Genomic DNA, 18117 nt, shown 5'->3' with positions numbered 1-18117 from the left:
GGAGGGAAGGAAGGAAGGAAGGAGGGAAGGAAGGAAGGAGGAAGGAAGGAGGGAAGGAGGGAGGGAAGCGGAGGAGGGAGGGAAGGAAGGAAGGAGGAAGGAAGGGAGAGAGGGAGGAGAAGGGAGGAAGGAGGGGTAGGAAGGAAGGAGGGAATGGAGGAAGGAGGGAGGGAAGGAAGGAAGGAGGAAGGAAGGGAGAGAGGGAGGAGGGAGGAAGGAGAGGGAAGGAGAAAATAGTAACTAGTTGAGGTGATGGATATATTAATTAGCTTGATTATATTATTTCATTATATATACATATATCACAACATCATTGTATACCTTAAATATTTACAATTGTTATTTGTCAACTACACCTCAAAGCTGGGGGACAATATATGCCTCATTCCTTCTGCTTTCAGGGCAGGACTACCCTGGAACCGTAACATTCAAATCAGAGAAATCCCTAGTCATAGCCCAATGGGGGAAGGGGTGGAGGCTCCCACCTTTTCCCTCAATCACCCATCCAAGGTTTAAGGATACTCCAGTGCCAAACACGTTTTTTCCTGGGGCCTTAGTGAAATCTCCCAAACCACAGCCTAATAGTGTTGGGCTTCCTCTCATTCTGTATTTGTGGAGATGGCATGAGACTGGTCACTACAGCCGGCTGAAGTATAACCCACTGCAAACTTAACACAGCCTTCTCTTCTCTAAATATTCTCAGCCCGCCAAATATCTGGATTATGTGGCTGTTATAGGTGAGCCATAAAGGTGAGACTAGGCATCAGTGCACTTGTCTCAGGATCTCCGCACAGCAGGCTCTACCTAACCCGTGTGAAAGGTATTTTTTACTTCATCCAGAAGGACTGACAGGGTCAGGTCTATTCCTATTATTCCTAGACCAGAGGCCAGGAGACAAATGGAGGCCCCACACACCATTTATCAATGTATTTAAAAAAGTATAAATCAAACTAACCATTAAAATAGGTTCTATTCTCCTTCCTTTAACCATATACCATCATAAGAACAAAAATTGAAACAATAGGTCTAATATTGTTTTATTTTAAGTGCCTGAAAGTCAATATAATATAAAAAATAACTGAATTTAAATCAAGTTGGGGCATTCTGCTGTTAAGCTGCCAATGTTAGAATGGGTTCTAAAGCAAAAACATGTAATTCATTACATTTTTTTTCCCCATAAAAGTATATTCTTGCCTCTATTTCAGTGCATCACTAATTACATTGTTAAGATTTTTCAACATGACTTGGGTTCTACTGACAGACAAGTCAAATTTTACAAACTTTGTTGAGTCATTGTGGTTCTTAGTTTTTTTAAATTAATTTCAACTTAGAGAAAATTTTCCTCTTCTGAGGCAATAGCAACTGGAATTGTCAATGAATTCTTTAAGCAATTCTTAGATTCAGAAATTAACCATAATTTGACATGTTATGTTAAAACATTTTAATGTGGTCACAATATAATAAGTTATCATAAAAAATGTCATAAAAAACCTTAATTTCATCACATAAGGCATAACTGCATGCATAAGATCTGTTTCATTTATGTCTTCTAGAAAATATCATGTTATCTAAATTTAATTTAGTTGCCTTTAAGAGCATTCTAGTCATTATTTTCAGTGTTTATATCTAAAAATAGTTATGACATCAATCATGATGTTTTATCACACTGTCCCTCCTTTGACAAGATCCAGAAAACATTATATATCATCTCAGCATTGTTCCCAACGTCATTGCTATAAACATTGTTAAGAACATTCTTTTAATAAAAAATTCAAATTACATACTTACACAGCATACAAAATGTTGCTATATTTTGGCCAACATTCTATTTTGCACCTTTTTTCCTTACCCACCATTTTTGTGCCATTATCCTAGGACTTTCATCAGTGATCTTTTAATTACTTAAGCAAGTTGAAATTTTTTTGAGAATTTGTTCAATTGTATTAAATTAAATATTTTTGTAAAAGTAAACCTATTAGCAATCCTACCTTCAGTAACGAATCTAATTGCTAAAGTAGAGGTGGCATCATGCCCCATGTTCTTTACATCTTGAGCAAAGCTGTCCAATAGACTTGGTGAATGTAATGACCAAAACGTTCTATCTCTGAACTGTCCAGTATGGTAGCCAAGCTCCACATGTGGCTACTGAGCCCTTGAAGTGTGGTGTGACTAATGACATAGATTTTTAATTTTGTTTAATTTCAGTTCATTTACATTTAAATAGTCACATGAGACTGGTGACTACCATAATGGCCCAACACAAATCTTTTCCTAAATATAAACAAATTTAAAGTAAAATGAATGTTTCATATTGCAAAATACTTTTCAGTTGCCAAGACTGCTAATGCCGCCTTGTCTGTACTTGAAAATCCTATTTCATTATGCAAAATCTATCAACTTCATGCTGAGAAGGATTGTTATTTAATTTGTTTTCTTACTTAGTTCTGCCACTCAAATTATTCCCCCACTCCTGATATAGTGTCTGTCTCTACTGTATTGTCCTAACCAGGACAGAGATGTGGAGAAATGTTTTGCTGGGGCCTGAACTGTTTTTTCACTATATGAGATCTTCTAAAATGGAGTTTAGGTCAAGCTTTATCTAGCTTACCTTTTCCATATCTAGTAAAACCTTTTCCATATCTAGAGTAAAACTTGTGGGCAAAGAAGGTCCTGAGTTGAAAAAGGAAGTGGAGAGAAGAGGAAGGGGGACGTGAGTAGGGCACAGAAATTGGTTTATAACTGTCCCCTTTGCTTATCTCCCAAATGTGGAGATAAATGACAATTGACAGCTTCCAACCACAACTTTGTTTCCATGGAAATGTTCATTGTTCTGAGGGAAGAGACCAGGGCTTTGCATAATAAATATTCAATACATCATAAAGGGTTAAATGAATAAACAAAGCCACATCCATGTACACCACCCTCCAACAACATGAGGAGGGACTTTGCAGTCACCCATTCTTTGGGACACAGTAATTTGATACATTTAACTACAGTCCTTAAAGGACCTTGGCTGACTGTATCAGCTCCCTGGGATTCAGTTTCATCTTTAAAAATGGAAAGAAGAACCCATCTTCTTGATCTTCACTAGGGTGTGTTAGGTTCCCTAACAGAATTGTTGGATGTGTGGCAAAAGATGACTACAAAAGTGGCACATCCAGGCATTCCTCTGTATAGGAGCAGCACTTCAGGGACACTGTATTTGTTAGCTAGGGCTGCCTGAACAAAGTACCACAAATGGAGTGGTTTAAACAACAGAAAGTTACTGCCTCACAGCTCTTGAGGCTGGAAATCCAAGATCAAGTTGTCAGTAGGACAACACTCCCTCTGAAGGCCGAGGGAAGGGTCTCTCGTAGGCCTCTCTCCTAGCTCTTGGTAGTTCACTGGCTCAAGGAAACATGACTGCAATCTTCACATGATGTTCTCTGTGTGTGTGTCTGGGTCCACATTTCTTTTTATACGGATGCCAGTCATATTGGAATTAGGGCCTATTCTACTCCATTACAACTTAACTAATTACACTACAAAGACTCTTTTTCCAAATAAGTCATATTCTGAAGTTCCGGGTGTTAGGACTTAAACACATGAATTTTGGAAAGACATAGTTCAACTCACAACATGCATGTTCCAGAGTCAACCATTTTCAAATATGTTGTTATAATTGCATTCACCTACTAGTACTTATTCATTTTCTAAAATTTTTATGTATTTTTCCAGGTAGATCATGTATCATTTCCATTCAACAGATATGAGGTAAGAAGAGATAAAGAAGGAAAGGAGAGAAAGAGGAGATAAAGAAGGAAATTGCTGACATTCCTAAATTACACAATTGTTTCCATCACTGGTTTCCAAGGTATCCTGAATTCTAGGCCAGTCGATTTTATGATTTTACTCTAAGATTAGATTTATCTTGCCTCTTCACCCATACATTATTTATTTTTCTAAAGCTGCCTTTATTGCTGTTGCTCTAATTCCCAACCCAAACTAAATGTTTAAAAGCCACCTGATCTTTCCTGTTTTCTGTGCCCATAAAAATTCCAACTTGATCCTTTGTTATGTCATTTGGTCTGAATAGTAAGATAAACTTTTCACAAAGATTGACAAGCTGGGTTCTGGGTCTTCCTGGAGGCAAACCAGATAGTTTGAGGCAAGCCTTGGTTCCTCAGAGTAATGGGACTATTCTTGGGCCATCAGGCTGATGGAAATCTCTGGAATTTACCAGGGGCAAATCCAAAGAGAGAGTGGAAAAATGCTGAGGGTTGGAAGTCAGGTAGGACCTGGCTAAAGTTCCACAATGGCCATATACTAGCTGTAAGTAACATCTCAGGCTTAATATAATCTCAGTAATACAATTGGACTCATCAAAATCCATATAAAAAGCATTTTATAAATCATAAAACACTGTACAAAGTGACTGTAATGGGGTTTGTGGGGGGCACTTGGTGAAGGGGGGAGTCTAGTAATCGTAATGTTCCTCATGGAATTGTAGATTAATGATACAAAAAAAAAAACACTGTGCAAATGCTAGTTCTTCATGTAATAAGTAGGTTATATTCCACTATTGTCCCACTGAGCACCACGAGCAGGTTGTTCTGGCCCTACTGCCACCTCCTGCCATCTAGGTGTTCAGTACTCTCCCCTCTGTTCCTCAGTATCCTGACCATGGAAAGTATTCTGCCCAAAAAGGATGGGGTCAAGGAAAGAGTAAGTAAATGTGAGGCCACAAGTGGGCGAATCCTGCTGATGACCAGAATGGAATGAGGAGGCTGTGGATGGGGGGGACATGTCTAGGGAACAATGACTGGACCTCATGCTCGCCCCAGCTCCAGACGTTCCTTACTCAGGGCTGGCACTGCAATTCTATCTTATCCATGCAGTTCTCTGTACTCTTCCCTTCATACCATGGAAACATCACCTACAGCAGGGCGAGTTTCAGTATGGTAGGAGAAGTTATACTGGGTCAAATAATCTTTCAGTTCTTTCTGAACTTTTCAAAGCTAAAGAGTCAAGAGTTTGACTGCTCTCTCCTCTGTTGACCTTCCTCAAGTTAATGGATAGCATATAATTAGATACCTGGCAATAAATGGAAAGGGCTTCAGGCCTCAGAAAGAGGGTGGACTGGGCGATAGATAGATAGACATATTAGATAGATAGGCAGATGATAGATAGATAGATAGATAGATAGATAGATAGATAGATAGATAGATAGATAGATAGATAGATAGATATAGATGATAGATAGATAGATAGATGATAGATAGATAGATAGATAGATAGATAGATAGATAGATAGATAGATAAATAAATAGATAGATAGATGATAGATCTATATCAAGTCTTAAAAACCTTCTTATTAGGAATATTTGGTACAAAGATAGACATGAGTACCGAGGAAAGGAGAAGATAAGCCACAAGAACAAGCCACCTGGATAAGGGCCAAAGAAAAACCCACTGAACCTCTGCCCAGGTAGGGGGTCCCATGTGAGAAGAGCAAAGGCTTTGCAGGGAAATAACTCCCTCCCCAACCAGACCCCAATGGCAGCACAATCGAATGGAACTAAGAACTGCCCAGATCACACCTCAGCGTGGGGAAAGGACATGCTCACTGAGAGGGATGGCTGTACAGAAAGGCCTGTAAATCAAATAACCCCACACTTGTCAGGGGAAGAGGCGCCTCCTAACTGGAGTGCCAATATACAATCCTCCTGCCCAACAGATCGAGGCCTTTGTTTACCCTGACCCTGGCCCACTCCTCCCTTGGAGTGCATTCAAGTAAAACTGTCCCTGTGCTTTGCTATTGTGTCTCTGCCTTTCAATTTTTGGTTTCACTGGGGCCAAGGGACTGAGGAGAACAAACTTCAACCAGTTAACACCATCATTCAAAAAATCTGGTCAATACATATTTCATAGTGGAGACTTCTCTGCCCCATTATAAGGCTAAATCACAGGGTCAAATTCATTCTATGAAGGTCATGTAATACAGAAGTAGTCAAAGAGATTTCTATTGGGCAGCAGGGAATCTACTGACTACCATCTTGCTTTGCTAGTATCAACTGTGTGATCTGGGGCTGGGTCCCTGAACACCTGTGATTAGCTGAATAACGGTTTTACAAAGATACCAGGTTCTAATCTCCTGAACCTGTAAATGTTACCTTGTAAGAAAAAAGGATCACTGCAAATGTGATTGAACTAAACATCTTGAGATGAAGAGAGTATCTTGGATGATCTAGGTAGGCCCTAAATGCAAGAATCTCTATAAGAGGTAGAGGAGGATTTTCAGTTACAGGGACAGAAGGTGATGGGAAGACAGAGCAGAGAGAGCTCTGAAGATGCCACACTGCTGGCCTTGAAGAAAGAGGAAGGGGCATCCACTTCACCAGCGAATGGAAGGAATGCCCAAAGCTACCAGATACTGGAAAACCCTAGACCCTCCAGAGGGATCACAACTCTGCCAACACCTTGCCTGCTGCCTCAGTGATACTGATTTCAGACTTCTGGCCTCCAGAACAATGAAAGAATAAATTGCTATTGTTTTAAAGCCAAGAAGTTTTTGGTAACAGAATCATCAGGAGAGCTTTAAAATTATCTTGATGTGGGTCTGGCACCAAGAGCTCCTGTTTTAATAGTCTGGGGTGAGACCTGAGTGTCAGTATCTATAAGAGTTCTCCAAGTGATAAGGTGTAAGGAAGGCATGGTGTCTCTAGACTCGATGGTTCTTCCCAAATCAAAGATGCTTTGGTTCTGGGTCTTCGCACTTTAACACAATTAACTGTTTGAATGTGGGAGAAATGGATCTCTGGGGAAGAAAGAGTAAAAACAGCCTCCAGGAGAAACTGAGACTGAGTGTTGATGAGAGTCTGAGGGACATCACACAGCACAGCGCCCATTAGCATGCCTTTGGTGTTCATCGGCCTTCCTCTCCTGGGGAGGGTGAAACCACCCCTGGAAGAGAGGAAACACTGTAGAATGAGGTGACTTTCAGAAAGGCTCCATCAAATGGTGGGATAATTGAGTTCTATGCTCTGCCAGAATAAAAATCAAAGGGCCAGCAGGAATTTAAAGGACCCTCTTTTTAAATGATTCATTAATCCATTTATGAAATACTTATGGGACTGCTTCCTTGTATGACATTCAACAGTATGCTATTCAGTCATTCAACAAATACAGGGTGCATACTGTGTATTAAGCACCCTTCTAGGTACTTGAGATCCAGACCAAATCCAGAAAGATCCTATCCTTTATGAGGTGCTGTGGAGAAATACATGCTGTGATGAAAGATAAATCAGGGGTTGGAGAAGGGAGAATGGGGAGGGAGGCAGTGTGCATAACTGAACAGGGAGCGGCTCACTGAAGATACAGTCCAGCAAAGCCCTGAGGTGGGTGAAGACAAGGGCCTTGGGCATTTACTTCAAGAGCTTCCCCAGCAATAATACTGGTGGCCACTTTTTCCAAAAATCTAGAGAATCATCTATTCCAGAACTTGATTACTTGATTCAAGAATCTATCTATTCTCTTCTGCTATGGTCTATTTAAAAATTACTTGGAAATGGGAAATATGAGAACCTTTTTAAATAAAGGGAGACTGCATTGGTGAAGAATTGGGTCTATCAAGAAGCCCCTTCTTTACTCTTTTTAGCAATGAAAAGAGCAAATGGAAACTTTTCAGGCAAATACCCCAAAAGCAAAAGCTGAGCCATTGTGGGGCTTCAGTCTCCAAAGGGCAAATTCCTTGACAAGAAGCTCAAGGGAAAATCAGTGACAGGGCAGTAGAAGCCACAAGGCTCCATGCTGATTTTCAGCACTGTGATGTGATTTCTCTTCTATCATTTTTGGACCAGTCCCCTTTCCAATTAGAGATCACAGCTGCTAAGAATAAAGTGGTGTCTGTTTAACTGGCAGAAGACACAATGGCCCACTCAGACCATCAATAGGAGTCATTGTTTTGGAAATACGACCATTGAGATTTTTAAAATGCTAATGCATTAATTTCTCTTTCAATGCTGATTGTCACCCAGTTCCTTTTTTAAATGAGGGAGATTTTTTTTTCTATATAGTGGGTCAAAAACTTTTTTCATGAAAACACAGTTTCCAAATTTTAAAACTTCCAGAATCTTTGATGTTGTTTGTTTAACCAACTCATTTATAGGAGAGAATGCAGCCCAGAAAGGCTGAGTAACTTGGTTAAAGCTACACTGCTACTTAATGGGGGAGTTTGGAACAAGGAACCAGACTGCAGTCTCCATCCAGCATTCTTTCTACTATAGCAGGCTGTGCCCTCAGAAACATGAGGGTGATCTCTAACTCACCATTACCTTTTCTTTGCAATAAGCAAGTGCCAAAGAAGCATCTCTTCCCAAGTAATTTGTCCTTAGTATTCAAATGTGAAGATGAGTAAAATTTCTCAGCCTTCTTGTTGAAGCACTGCTGCTACTTTTCCCACTGGAGGAAAGGAAGTACTTGCACACTGGGCAGATTGGGTGAATCAAAGGGATGTGTTATTCTTTCAGACATAGGCATGTTTCCTGGCGCAGCACGTTCTGTGGCTTATGTGGACTTTAGATTTCGAGTTTGCCTCCTTCAGGTGGCCCAACGCGTGGTTCGTTCCTGGTGAATTGCTCCTGCCAGATATCTGAGGATGCTTCAGCCATCTGAAGGCAGTGACCTGAAGGCTGCACACTCAGGAGTCTCATTTGGAAAGGGGATCCCTCTACCATTCTGGAAAATGCAAGTATGATTCAGTTCGCACCTAACATTAGGCAAGCTTTATTTTATCTGCATATCCATAATTCTGCTGTCACTAGGAGGAAACAGAACCCTGATTTAGATATGCAGCTTTAGCACCTACAGAGCACAGTGAACTTGGAGTTCAGAGAATTTTTGCTTTAAGTGCTGTATTCAATTTATTCAACAAAAATATTATTAAGATCTACTAAAAGCCAAGCCCTATACTAGGTGTTAAAGAAAAATCATTCATGACAATTGTTCAAGATGGAAAGCAGACTTCATTCAAAGGAGGACTGTGGAGATAGGTGTAGGGACCACTCTAGGTAGTTACTGCAGGGGGAAAAAGATTGGGCTCAACTCTAAACACAGCCTGGGCAGGGTGGGGGTCAGTAGATAGAAACTTACTAGAAGGAAACATCAGGGGTAAGAGGAGATCCTTGCTAAACCAACCTAATACGATTCTGGCTGAAGAAAGTCCAGGATGATCAGATATTGCTTGGAGGTTGAGGAGTGGGGCTGGAGAATAGGAAACCCAATTAGATATCATGGGTGATCAGATGTTGAGGATGGGGGGTTCTGGTTAAACCTACATAGGAAGACTCTTGCTAAAATTGAGAAAAGACTGCAGGAGTGCCTGAATAGTTTGGTCAAAAAAAGAATCTTTGTTAAAAGCAACAAGGGATAATGTTGAGCTATGACAGGTTTCTTGTTTTGTCATGACTTGCAGTGTGACCTTTGAGAAATCCATCTTACATCTCTCAGCCTCAGTTTTCTCATCTTTATGACAGACATTTTAATACTTGCCTTTAGATCTTCACATACAAAATATAATACCTTATAAACTGTGAATCATGTTTCAAATGCAAGCAAGGATTTTAAATATGTCCTTCTGGGGAATGTTAGTTGATAACAATAGTGTGCCAAGCACTGTACTAGGATCATTTCATCATTGCAACATCCTGCTAGGTAGGCAGTACTATTTCCTTAAAACCAGCGGTAACTGAGCTCAGCGAGGTGAAGGGCTTGCCCAAGTCCCCAAGGTCAGGAGATGGAGGATATGGGATTTAAGCAATTTTTGCTGCTCAGAAGGCTCTAAAGTGAAGGCCATACATATGTGACTTCCTCAGAATGGACCTGACTTCAATTTAGCAAGAAAAAAAACAAATGGCTGTCAATCTCTTGGAGTAAACTAACTGTTAGATAGAAAGACATGAGCAGCTGGGGAAGGGGAAGATAAGGTTCAAGGAAAAACCTGCCAGCCACTGAAGGAAACAAAGGCTTTGCAGGGAGATTACTTCCTTGCCTATTGGGACCATGTTAACTGGTCCCAACCAGATCACAACATAGGAGCAATGAAACAAAACTAAGAACTGTCTAAACCACACTTCATCATATCTCATTAAAGTAAAATTACAGTTTTTTTGCTCACTGCCTCTCCCCACTCCCCTACCACTCTACATACCAAGGGCTTTTCTGTGTGCATTTTGGGACAAGACATGCGCATTGAGAGGAATGGGTGTATAACTGGAACTGTCAATCAAATGACCTCACCCTGTCAATCAAAGGGGCACCTCCTGGCTAGGACATGATAAATAGAACCTCCCCTAAAAGCTTGGTGCCTTTGTCTGCATTGACTCAGGCCCACTCCTCCTCTAGAGTGTATTCAAATAAAACTTTCCCTCTACATCACTATTGTGTCTCTGCCTTTCAATTCTTTGCTGTGGCAGGGATAAGAACTGGGAGAACAAACTCAACATGCAACATATTTGGTGCCCTGACATGGGTTGCAACTCCTGCCATTAAGGTGTGCTAAATAAAAACCTCCTGCAGCTTAAACTTTATAATGTGTCTCTTAACTGAACTCTTTCCTTCAAGAAGATAAAAACCAAGGAATTCCACAATCCACCTCCCACTAACAACCAAACTGGTTTGTAAAATTTTATGCACTTCCAGCGACATACATCCCTAGTCCCCCAGCAATAGAAATTGTCTTCTAGACCACAGGTCTTATGTCCTGATACAAATTACAGAATCACCAAAAGCAATCATTGAAATCATACACCTAGGCCAATCAGTCTACAAACTTGACAACTTAGTCAAGAGATATGTAGTCTCCACTGTCAAAAAAATTTTTGTGTGTGTAGGCCCAAGCAATTTCAGTATGATAAACTGCGATAAATAAAGTTTACCTGGGGCTCATACAAAGAATTTTAGGAACTGACCTTTGTAGGTCTAGACACTGCTTTTTTATTTTTTTAACCACAAGTAAAAACATCAAAATCAAAACAAACCTAAAAACTAACAACAAAAATTTCTAAATCAATAACTGTTCTTTAGAATACTAAACATCCAGAAAGAATTATCAGGAAAGAAAACTTTCTGTGAGTTTGTTCGCATCTTTTTTTTTTTTTTTTTTGGCTCTGCTTAATTTTATAACATTATCAAATCAAGTCTAAAAATTAAATAACAGATAATACACCCAGATATAAGAAAAGCAAATGGGAGTCAAAAGAAGAGTAAGACATTGATTAAGATGATTTGTTAGTAATAGTTTTTTTAAAAGTAATACCTCTCACTATAAAGATCTTTCCATCAGCTTCTCTAAGTTGATTCTGGTAAATTTAAATTATCTTTTAACTCCCGGTCTCTGTTCTGTTATAGCCACATTTGTGTTTACAAGTAATCACGCTTTCCTCCTGACAGCTGGTTTTCTAATTTTCCAGTTTCTAAAAACGTATAAACAGAAGAAAATCTGATAAAAATAACTCAACATCATGTGATATGTTGACACATTAAAGAAATCCTGTTGTTGCTTAACCAAGGTCATATTTCTATTCTTAAATATTCCCTAACAAGAAACAAAATTTCTATGTAATGTCTGAATATCTTTGGTTTACACTTAAAGTCTCATATGCTATTTTTAGAAATGCACATGTAATACATTATTTTCTATTTTCTTTTTCATTATAGAGTGACAAGTTATCTAATAAATAAACCATCTCTCAAACTCTGATCCAAAATGTGATTTACCACAAAATTCAAGTAGTTTAAGGTAGGGAAAAGCAATTAAAAGAGTTGTAAAATGGAAGAAAAAGAAAAGATGGGTAAATATATAATGAACCTTAACTTTCCATTAGAAAACAATTTTTCAAGTGAAACGTAATTTTTCTAAATGCTGAATGACTGTTATAGAAACCATGTGGAACACTATATGGGTACTTAAGAAAACAGGAAAATTGTCCCTTAAGACAAAAATTAGACAATATTTTCACAGTGAAAGTTAGGCAAAAGGTTTGGAAATTTTTAGAATGTTTCACTTAAACTATTCAGCAGTTTTGAATTACTTATGTAGTAACAGGATGGTTTACCTGTGAAAACCAAATACTGTATTAAGTTTCAGCACATATTCAACAATTATACAGAGTACTTTACAAAAGGAAAATGCCTTTCTTGATAGCAAAAAGACAGAGAAATGTAAACTAAAATTACACAGCATTGAAAGGGAGCCTATCATTATTCCCTCTTATTTAAATCAACTGTCAGGAAGAAAACTGTTGGGAGTCATAGAATAAAACAAATGAACCATCATAACAAAGAAGACACAAGAATATTTCAAAACATAATGCAAGAGTAAAATCTAGCCCCTCTTAAAAAGTTTAGAACACACTGTTAGTTCACAGGCAATAATATGCCAGGTTAACCTGAAAACAGTTGTAGTGGCTTTAAAACATGTATGCAAATTCTCTGACACCCAGTCTTCAAATGATGGGCCAGACTTGGTGCCTCACTACCAATAAAAAAAAGTGGCATAAGGGATACTGTGATATCCATGACTCGTTGAAAGAAAGGACCCAGCTTTTGCCTGGTGTACGAGTTCTCTCTTGGGGCACTATTAAAACCCAGCCACCATGCTGTGAGGGAGCTCAGGCCATAAAGAACTATACTTTTAATTTAAACAAAATTTTGAAATATTTATTTATAAGATAATAACTGTCTTTGAAATTAAGCAGTTTACTGAGCAATTAGTTTTGTCCATACACATTTACATGTTATTGCTGTAAAGAAGATATTTGTAATTTCTCGTTTCAATGTGAACATACAATTTGTAGTAACAAGATGCAGATTCAAGTACAGATCTTCTAATTTTTTGTTCTATTTTCACCCACATCTAATAGGAATAATAATACCATTTTTTAACTTACTTTATAGGTAGCACGCATAAGATTCATATGAAAAAATTTGCCAAAATCACTAAACATAGGGTAAAACACATAAAGTTTTATAATATTAACTATGTTCTAACATTTTACTTGCTTTTTATAGTCTAACCAAAATAATGATTGCATACTTTCAGGACTATGAAACTCAGTAGTTAGACAAGGTGAATTAAAGTAGTAAAACTAGTCATAATAATAAACCAATTCATCCATGTTCTCAATTACATTAATAATAATAATTGTAAAAAAAGGTTAACATTTTGTGAAAATACTCATATTTCTTTAGGAGTTCTTGCCCATAGCAATGGACTGTCTGGCATCAGCCACGGCATCAGGCACTCGGACAGTCATATTGTCCATAGATTTTGTCAAACAGATTTGGCAGCCCAACCAGTATCAAAACCATCAATATCTAGATTATTTTCAACCACAACATCTAGTAGAGAGTCACCAACTTTTCCTTTGGCTGTTAATGTTACACCATCACGGTTTACAAAGTGGACTGTTACTTTATCTTCTGAGCTGCGGTGCGCCTCCGCCGACGCGCTCAGCGCCCGGTGCGCCCCCACACGGCCCCCCAGGCCCCGCTCGGCGCTTCCGCCCGCCCCCGGCCGTCCGGGAGGCTCCCGGTTCCTGCGAGAAGCAGCCGCCTGTGGGCCGCGCCGCCGAGGGCCGCGGTGGCGGTGCGCAGGAGCCGCGCGCCCCCCGCGGCGGCCATAGCCCGCGGTCGCGTGACTCCCAGATGCGACGCGGGCCGCGAGAGCGTCCGCGAGCGCGGGAGGAGCGCTGCGCCGATGCCCGAGGGCCGCCGCGGAGCGGGCGGAGGCCGGCGTGCCGGCCGGGGCGTGGCCTGGACGGGCGCTGTTCGCATCTTTCTTTTAAGGTGACACGAGTGATCCTGTGGCACATCCACCAAGTTAAGAACACCCCAGATGGAAAGAAAAAACATCTAAGACTAAAGCTGAGGCCAAGGCCACACAGCGGTAGTTGAACTAGGTCCCAAATAACTGTCCACACCAATATTACATCACTCTTTATTAACAATACTCTGGCTTTTATTTGATTAATTAAAATAATTAAATTGTTGTTAATCAATACAACACTCAAGGGATCGTTTAAGTAATTCATTAAATAATTCAATTATACTACTTTTAAATTTCTATTTTTAAGATTTGTGTGTATGTGTGTGCTCTGTGCAGTCTTTCTGCCAAACTGCAGAAAGAGTGCTCCCTTAGGCATAATTCCTCACTTGGCCTGTATATATGCCACATATGCTATATTTATCATACCACATAGTCCAAATCGGATATAAATGTGTTGATGATAGTGTCATGAAATGTATAAAGACATCTATCTGTATTGCTTTGTAGTCCTGTCTCTTTCTGTCTAGCCTTAAAAAAATCCTGCAAGGTATGTTAAAAAGGTACTATCGCTCCCATTTCATAGGTGAAAAAACAGACTCCAAGAGTGTAAGCGACTCACTTGATAAAGCCTAATAGAGTCAGTGTCAAGTTGTAGGAAGAGGGCTTGGGAGCTGAGCCAACCTACTGCTTATACTTACTACTGGCTTTGCCTTCCTCTCTTCCCCCATCTTTCCCTTTCTGTCAGTAGTCAATAATGATTGAACTTCTTGAATTCAGTAAGGCATTTGGTCCAGCCATTGATAAATTTGTGGCCATCCTCCCATTCCAGTAATCTACATCTGACTTGTGCCAAACTTGTAATTTTAGCCCCATCAAATTTTCCAAAACCAGGTGTTACCTTACATCCTAGCTATTATAGATGCTTTTGTTGGCTGATACAGATAAACATGCATAGTGTTTAATGGAACACAAAATTTGCACTACAACTATGTTGTGATAATATAAATATTCCTTCCTCTGCAAGTTTCCTTGAGAACAATGATTTAGGGCAACAAAGTTATGTCAGGTAGTCCTGGACAAGACACCCCTTATCATCCACCCACCCCTTTTCACCAGATGGTAGAACGTACCCCCAAACCCTCCTGTTTATGGTAGAGTCTCCTGCCTTATCAGGGTCTAACAAGATGTAAAAAGCCCAATAGGGCTTTGAGACCACCCAGCTTGGGTTGGCACCTGGGCTCTAAGACCCAAAAGGTGACCCAGGAGTTACCTCAGGATCATAATAAATTTACATTGCAATTTTGGCCCCACCCCATGGGTGTTGCTTAGTGTGGGTGGGCGTCTGTGCACTGAGAAAGTTATATAACCGGAAATTGTCAATCAATATGTCAATTGAATGATATAAGACCTGGGGGAAGGAGTTACCATCTGTGGGTAAAATTGCAATATTTCCAGAATCTCTCACCTGGCCTTGTTCATCTCCATATCAATGGGTGTTTCCAAGGGTGGAGAAAAATAGTCTATCTCCTTATCAGTAGGTGATTACGTGGGAGTAGTGAGCGTATAACTGGACTGGAGAAGTTTGGAGGGGTCCCTTTTTTGCAGCCAGGGTATGAGAGACACCGTGAACTGCAGTGGATGACTGCTTGTAAGCAATAAACGGTTTCCTCCCACTTTATTTCTCCCTTTGACTAATTTCGGTTTCAAAGGTAATTTGCCCCAGGCTGGGAGAAAGATTTTCCCTCCTGGAGTTACATTATCTTTTAAAAAATCAATCCTAACCCTACTAATGGGGCTGCTTCTTGTTTCCAGACAGCCGGCTCTCCACCCTTCTTTGGAGTGTACTTATGCTTTGTTTAATAAACTCCTGCTGTTTAAAAAGTGTCCTAAGTCTGTCTCTTGATTGAATTCTTTCCCTTCAAGAAGACAAGAATCAGAAAAATGCATTGCATTCCACCAGGTAACAGTTTGGGGTAATAACTGAGCAGACTTCCATAAAGGACAATGACTCACTGGAGGCTTAAGGGATGAGGAGATAGAAGTTTCACCCCATGTCTCCAGCAAGCCCACCAGTTCTGTTATACACCCCTTACAGTGCAGCTACTATTTTTTATTTTCAGTAATAATGCAGTATCATTACATTGCCCTTAATCGCATGACCTCAGGCAAGCTTCTGACTCCTCCATCCTTCATTCATGAAGTGAAGATACATATCAATTGTTTCATTGTAAACTTTGAATGAGACTGTCTGAAGGCAATCAACATTTTTATGATTAACATCATTAGGAGAGGTCAGGTGGGCTGTGGAAATGGGAGGTGGAGAGTGAAAGGACAAAGAGAAAGGAGAAAACAGTAGCATGGGAAAACTACAAAATCCTACTTGTAAGTCAATTACCAATTTCCGCATTTAGTTCCTCCTTAAAGGGAGGAAAACTAGTCTTTCCCAGAATATAACGTAAAGACACGCTGTTAAGCAGGCTTTATCACAGAAAAAAAGGAAGCAGAGGAGGTAGGTAAGTAGGTAGGTCAATACTGGGCTAAATAAAATGTGGTTTTTATATTTTTAAACTTTTAATAAGTGAATGAAAATTATAAGACAAGTACAGAAAATGTTGGTTTTCACAAGTTTATATGATTGTGGGAATATTTTCTCACAGTCTGTGTCACAGAATGTTCTGTGAAACACATTTTGCTTATATCTATAAAAAAAAGAGATAACTCCAGATAAAATATAGCTGAATTTCTCACATTTACATAGCAACTTTCAGTTTATCAATTACTTAATTGACATAATCTCTATATACGACATTTTGATGTCACTGCCCCACTGAATTTTACCTAATTTCACATGACTGAGATTAAAGCAGCTTGTCACCCATGTAAACAATAGAATTCTTTCTTGCTCTCCCTCGAGTTCCTCCCATTCTTTTCATTCCTGTGTCCGTCTCCTTTTTCTCTAAAGACTAGATATAGGTCCAGAGGGATCCCAGGTTCAGCATTTTCTTCTCTGCCAGTAAGATCCTAAAGAGAAAAGGAGCCCTAGGAGTGCAGCTAACTTTAAGTTCAACTGGTCACTGAGTATGTACCACCTTATCCCTTACTAGTTGGTGATGTTAAGGATACACCATGCTCCCAGAACTTGGAAATGTTGGGAGAGAATAGCAGCAAATCAGGACTATATGTATATAAAGGTAAATAAAAGTTAGATTATTATGTCCCAGTTTAATTGCTACTGTTGGACAAGAGAAGATATGGGAGAAGTTGTCTTTTCCCACTTTATATTAGAGACATTGCTAGTATCGAGTAAAACATAAAAATAATTATCTGATAGCCTTTGTGTCATTTTTACCAACATGGCATCTGTAGGACACAGTTGATACATATTTTTTGGCTTCTCACAGCATCTCTTTCTTGAGGAAAGTCATACCTTCTTCCAACTCTTGGTTCAGATGATGTAGAAAGGAAAAATTCCACCCCTGCTGATGGCTGGGTGAGGAGCCCAAGGCCAGACAACTCCCTCCTTTGGTCAAAGGGATCAGCTGAGGGGTGGGCACATGACATCAGCAGGTCAATTAGTTGTTGACCCTGAGGACTTTTGCTGAAATTCACAGGGAAGAGCAGTTCTTTGTTCTCTGTGATCACTAGCTACGAGGTGATGCAAGTCTAGAAATTCTCGGGACTCAGTTAACCACCACAGTACTGTAGTTTGATGAGAATGAATTCAAAACTGAGGAAAGCAGTGCCTTGATAGAAAGGAGAACAAAACAGTTTACTCATGGCATTATTTTGAATAACTGGATCCAGCCCTCCTGAAACTAGAAACACTTCTGAAGTTCTAGTTTTATAAGCCAAGAAATTCCTTTACCTAGAAAAATTCTTTATGCGATGGTAACTAAATGGATTTTGATTAACACACTTTAGAATTCTAAGTCTTTACAAAGAAACTGAAGAATGTATCATTTTACCATTTTGTCAAAGATGATTGGAAGGAGTTAACTAAATGTTTTCCTTCTTTAGAAACCTAATATACAGTGACATTTTAATTATTTTATTAAATTTTACTTTATTTTACTTAGTATTTTAATTTTAAATTTGAAAATTCAAATTTCTAATGAAAAATTATTTGACTATTATTTTAGTAATTGTCCATTTTCTCTAATTTTAAAAATGTATTGGCATGAAAGTATTCCATTTTGCTTTCTTTTAAAAAAATCTTTGTTGTCCATCTGTACCTTTTGTCCCACTCCTGCAGATCAGTGGATTTGTATATTCTCCCTTTTTTTTATCAGTTGGTTCATGGGTTTCTCTGTCAC

At 39.3% G+C, this 18117-nt stretch overlaps 1 long non-coding RNA gene and 1 pseudogene across 1 annotated transcript in view; both read right to left on the bottom strand.

The window, feature by feature from the left end:
* The window catches only part of LOC140847991 (uncharacterized), a 38656-nt gene that overhangs the window by 13375 nt on the left and 7164 nt on the right, over positions 1-18117 (bottom strand). The window lies entirely within an intron of this gene.
* Positions 11486-13779, bottom strand: LOC140847989 (adrenodoxin, mitochondrial pseudogene; annotated as a pseudogene).

The sequence above is a fragment of the Manis javanica genome, chromosome 2 (assembly GCF_040802235.1).
Source record: "Manis javanica isolate MJ-LG chromosome 2, MJ_LKY, whole genome shotgun sequence".
In the NCBI taxonomy this organism is placed as follows: Eukaryota; Metazoa; Chordata; class Mammalia; order Pholidota; family Manidae; genus Manis; species Manis javanica.
This window is presented reverse-complemented; position numbering and strand designations above follow the sequence as displayed.